Here is a 5,710-nt window from a genome sequence, read left to right as displayed (position 1 = left end):
GTCCAACCAGCTGGTAAGAAGGGGAAAAGGCAATCCCCTTTCTCCACTAAATAACCATGTTGGGGATCATGGGACCTCCATGGACAAAGGCCATATGGAATATGGGCTGTAGTAAAGAGGGGAATTAAGTGATATTAAGTGAAATTGTTGATTGGATGTTCTAAATGTTCTAAATAAATAAGGTACAAGTGCTGCCTCATTTGGGAATGCTTTTCTAACTCATGATGCAGACGAGCTGCAATCACCAAAGTCCATGTGCAGCAATGTGAAAAAGAGAGATCAGATTGTGGCGACTGGTGATGAGCAATAGCAAAGATTGTCCTGTGTTCCAGGCTTGCCACTCAACAACAAGGAATGTTTCATATGAAAACACTTGGTTGGTTAAGTAAATACAAGTTAGAAAGAGGATAGCAGACCTGGAAAGATCCCTTTTTCATAAAATAGCCAGTTATGCAAGCCATGATGTGTCATAAAAACTCATCCAGCTTTGCCAAAATAGCCAATTATAAGTGCATATTTCTATATATAAACTCCTAAATTCTAGGATTTTCTCCTAAATTCTATAACATTTCATAAGAATATAAAAAGAACCATGCTGGATCAGACCAAAGGCCCATCTAGTCCAGCATTCCATTTGTTGCTAATGAGCTACCTCTAGGAAACCCACAAAACAGAAGACTGCAATCTCATCATCCTGCCTGTGCTCCCCAGCAACTAATTTAAAGAGGCACACTTCCACTGGCACTGGAGGGAGTAGATATCCATCATGATTAGCAGCCATTGATAGCCAAGTCCGCCATGATACTGTTCACTCCCCTTTTAAAGCCTTCCAAGTTGGCAATCATGACCACATCCTCTGGCAGCAAGTTCCACAAATTAACTATATGAAGAAACATTTCCCTTTGTCTGTCTTGCATCCTGTGTGCTTCAGACTTTTTTTGTTTGTTTGCCAAGGTTCTCTTTCTTGCATGACATGGGAAGAGATCATTGCTCTTCTCTCACTCTTCCTAAGTGGGCGGCCAAGGGGGGGCACCAGGAAAGCCTTGTTTTACGCCATCACTTTAAGGTCAAGATTCTCTTGTTTTAACTAAAATAATTTCTATTTCACAAATGTGCAGCTAGTGTCCTCCTGTCTCATTACCATCTAGTCTGTTATGCCTCCGAGTACCTGTTGGTCTAGGAATTGGCACACCAAGACTATTAGAGTCAATTCATTTCCTTTCATGATGTGTTTCAAGGATGCTTGTGTGCTTGCAACAGTCACTGTCTTTATAGATGAGATGTTTGATCTGCCATATGCAGTCCCTGCAAAGCAAAAGGGGGCAGGGCCTCAGATGACATAAACCAGCTGCACTCCTTGGAACTTAAAGGAAGCTGGGCTGTTTTGTGCTGACAAAGAGGCTTCTAAATAGCAATTGTATCATAAATGTTTTAGTGTGTTCTCAATTTTTTTTTTTAAAAAAGTTAATAAAAATTATCTGACCCCGATCCATACAAAGTGAAAGTCTACGAAATTTGCTTGACTTCAGTAGGGGACAGTTGGGCTTCTCTTTCTCACTCCCATTAAAATCAGTTGGCGTCAATGGATGGATCACGTCCTGTGCATGGTGGGTGGGGCATACAGTGTGGCTGCTTTTTAAACCAACTGAGGAGTTGTTCAAAATGGTCAGAGACTCAAATAGGACTGGGAAGGGAGTGAAGTCCCTGACTCCATTCTATTCATCATCCCCAGACAAGTCATACCTTATGGAGTACATGGACTGGGTCTGGGGTTCCAACAGTCAGAGGCAAGTGGTGGGTCCTTTTCAGTTTCTGCACATGTGGTACCTGATTGGCACATGTGGAGAAAGGGGTTCAGCCTCCCCATTCTGATCCCAAATGTTTTAGGGAGGAGACTATGGCCCTGATCACATGCACAATTAGCTCTGCCATAGGCACAAATGTTGTGTAGATTTAAAGGGCATGATCAGACACAAACATCTGGGAAGCACCCCGCACCCATCGGCAACCCGTTTTGCTCTGCCACAGAAGCGGAGTAAAAAGACACCGGGGAAAATCCAGTAGTAAACGGGTTGTGACAGGCCATGGACAGAATTTCCCATGTCTGATCACTCCAGCGTACTCTCATGGCATCAGAATGGTCGGATCAGGCCATCCCGACTCAGTGCCATTGTTTTTTCCCCCCTTCTCAGTGTGCGCATCATCGCACACTCCATAGGGAGTCCTCAGTGAGGACATGTGATTCATCGATTCCTCATGTAAGTGCTGTGCCCGCAGCTTCCAAGGACTGTGCGATCGCACAACTGCACGTCAAATTCCTCCAGAGGAAATAGCCTCGCTTCCCGCTTTATCTCGCATGCGTGACCGCTCCCTCTGTGGCCCATTAAGAAAATCTACATGTATCTCAGGATATCTCACAAGGATTTCCAAAATGGACCAATAGCACTCCCTCACCTATTTACGGGTGGGGAAACACTGTGTGTGGGGAGAGCTAAAGTCATATTTCCAAGCATACTTAAGTATTGGTCTGCCGGACACCACACCAGTGAAACTGAAGAAAGTCTGAAACTCACATCTAACTGTTATATGGTACATCAGAAGTGTCAAGCATGCGGCCCAGGGGCTGGATTACGCCCACAAAGGGCTTCTATCAGGCCCACAGTGGAACTGGCTGTCTTCTGCTTCTTCTTCCAGTTCTGCTGCTGCTGCTGCTGCTGCATCATCATCATAGGTTTGCAGCTTACAGATACACACCTGAACAGCAGAGTTAAGATTGCAACAGCACAGACATTTTGATGCAGTAATCCAGAGCAAGAGATGTCAGTTATCAGACACTGTTAAATAAACAAAATATTGCAAGAGTTCTAATGTTTTAAGCATGTTTTTATTTTAATTTTTAAAAAATCCCTTTGTGTTTCTGTCCTTTATAAAGTTTATATCTCCGCTACCTGGCATTACACTTTATGACACACATGGCCCGGCCCAAAAAGTCTCATTTATGTCAGATCTTGCCCTCATAACAAATGAGTTTGAAACCCCTGAAATACATGTTTGCATAGCTAGTTTATTTTGTCACTTGATGCATTTTATATGCACCTGACTGAACAAACAAGGCAGTCATACACTGCTCCCCCCAAGGTTATATAAGCATGCCTATGAGGCCTTGTTTGGGGTGTGGGAAGGGAAGCAGGAAATAATGATCTCCAGGATCATCTACTCCGCTCTCCAGGCTGCACGACCTATTCATGCCTTTTGGTACTGCATGGAAAGATATGTAAATATGTACTAAATAAACTGTTTCAATGTGTCATGCTGGTGAGTGGACCGGTAGAACTCTGCAGAGAAATTCAGTTGCCCTGAGCCTGCCCTGGCAGGGCGGGTGGGGTATAAATCAAATCAATAAATAAATAAGCACTAGACAATGTGTTGAACATCCCTAAATGGATGCATGGAACAAGAAGTATGTAGCAGCATCTTGTATGAATGAGCCTCTCCATACTAACTTTAGAACATAACCTTCCTGTTCTTCAGACAGAGCCCTGATGATACAATCGAGGGCACAGCAATCTAAGAATAACAAATCATGCAATTGCTGCAATAAGTTCAAAAATTATAGAACAATGACAATCAAATGTAGGCTTATTCTGATGTATTATTTCAAATTTCTTCTTTTATTCCATAGGTCAAATGACGAACATCTCGAGTTTCCAGAGTTTGTTTCGAGTTCTTTATCAAAATTCCTATTTGAAACAAACATATTCATAATAGGAAACAGGAACCCCAACCTAGGTCAATACAATAATAATAAATAGTGAATTCTTGAGCCCTGAGGACTCGCATTTTGGAACATAGGTCCAAAATAAAACATCAATATGTTACAGCTCCAATGGTTCAACATTTCATTGATTCTGGGCATGGGGAGAATGACTTCGAGTGTATAGTACTGGAAGTAATTCGTTCCAAACCGTTCCATGTGTCGGATACACGCAAGACATTATTACAAAGGGAGGCCCATTGGATTTTTAAGTTACAAACTGAGCAACCCAGGGGGCTTAACGCAGATTTGGACCTTGCCTGTTTTTTGGGGGAATGAATAGCCCATTAGTCTTCTACTTGTTCCTCTTGCCTTGTATACGACTTGTTTCTTCTGGATGGAAATTCTTTGTAAATAACAGTATAAATTCTTTGATAACATGGGGGATCTGTGTTAGTTTGCAGTTACCATCTCGTCCTTCACTAGAGTATTTTTTGGATTTCAGGATATGTATTCTTTAGGGTTTAGATTCTTTGATTGTATATACACTAACAGCATAGCATGCTCTGCTTTTACAGACTTTGTAAAAAAAAAAATTGTACCTGATAAGTTGGCCTCCAACAGCTTGAGGACATGTTCAAGATTCTCTGGTTGTGTATATATATACTAAATGCATAGCATGCTCTGCTTTCAGAAACATTATCAAACTTCGTGTACCTGATAAGTTGGCCTTCAACAACTTGAGGACTTGTGATTTTGTTGCTTTGATATAGATAATGATTGTTAACTTGAGATGTTTAGAGATTCTCTGTTTATAGATGTACAAACTGTTTGCTTGGCTCTGCTTTCAGAAACATTATCAAAATTCCTGTACCTGATAAGTTGGCCTCCAACAACTTGAGGACTTGTGATTCTGTTGCTTTAATATAGATAATGATTGTTAACTTGAGATGTTTAGAGTTTCTCTGTCTGTAGATGTACAAACTGTTTGCTTGGCTTTTACAAAGTTTGTTAAAATATTCAGTACCTGATAAGTTGGCTTCTAGGAGCTTGATGACATGTGATCTTGCATTTACATATAATACACCTGTTCACCACCATTTGCTAAGACACTGTCCATTGTTGAGAAACCTCTGGCTAACATGGGAGCTATTTCATAGCCATTTGGGTAAGATATGAGAATTGCTAAATATGGAGCCTTTGGGCCCATTTTAATGTAATATTTGCTGTTAATCACAAATGTTTGTTTACTACTTATAGAAATTGAGATTCCTACTATTGGATTGTTTGAAAAATACCACCACAACACAGTATATATGAATTCACTATTTATTATTATTGTATTGACCTAGGTTGGGGTTCCTGTTTCCTATTATGAATATGTTTGTTTCAAATAGGAATTTTGATAAAGAACTCGAAACGAACTCTGGAAACTCGAGATGTTCATCATTTGACCTATGGAATAAAAGAAGAAATTTGAAATAATACATCAGAATAAGCCTACATTTGATTGTCATTGTTCTATAACTTCAGACAGAGCCCAACAGTGCCTGATTTTCCCATTTTGACAGTTGTATAGTTTGCAGTTTTTAAACCAAAAACTTCAAGTTATGTTGTACACAGTTGCATAACAAGGCACATCTGTTGCATTGATAGTGTCACAGTAATTGGGAGAAGTTAGTGGGTCCCTCCCCCCCCCCCCAATATCTGGCCAATTTTTTTCCTAGGGGTGAAACTGCTCACTGCTATCATCAAGTGAAAGCTGTTCTTTAAGCCTGGATGCCTGCAACAGGATACCTGTGCTAAACAGCATCCAATACAGAAACTCTCTGATGAACCCAGAAGTGTAGGGTGACAGATTTAAGAAACAGTAACCTGACCTTTTCTAGAGAAGTTGCAAAAGCAGTGTTACATTGATAATTCTGCAAAAACTCTTTTTCGAAAGCAAATATAAAT

Source organism: Gekko japonicus, unplaced genomic scaffold, assembly GCF_001447785.1.
Source record: "Gekko japonicus isolate JY-2015 unplaced genomic scaffold, Gekko_japonicus_V1.1 scaffold1386, whole genome shotgun sequence".
Taxonomy (NCBI): Eukaryota; Metazoa; Chordata; class Lepidosauria; order Squamata; family Gekkonidae; genus Gekko; species Gekko japonicus.
Note: the sequence above shows the minus strand (reverse complement) of the source record.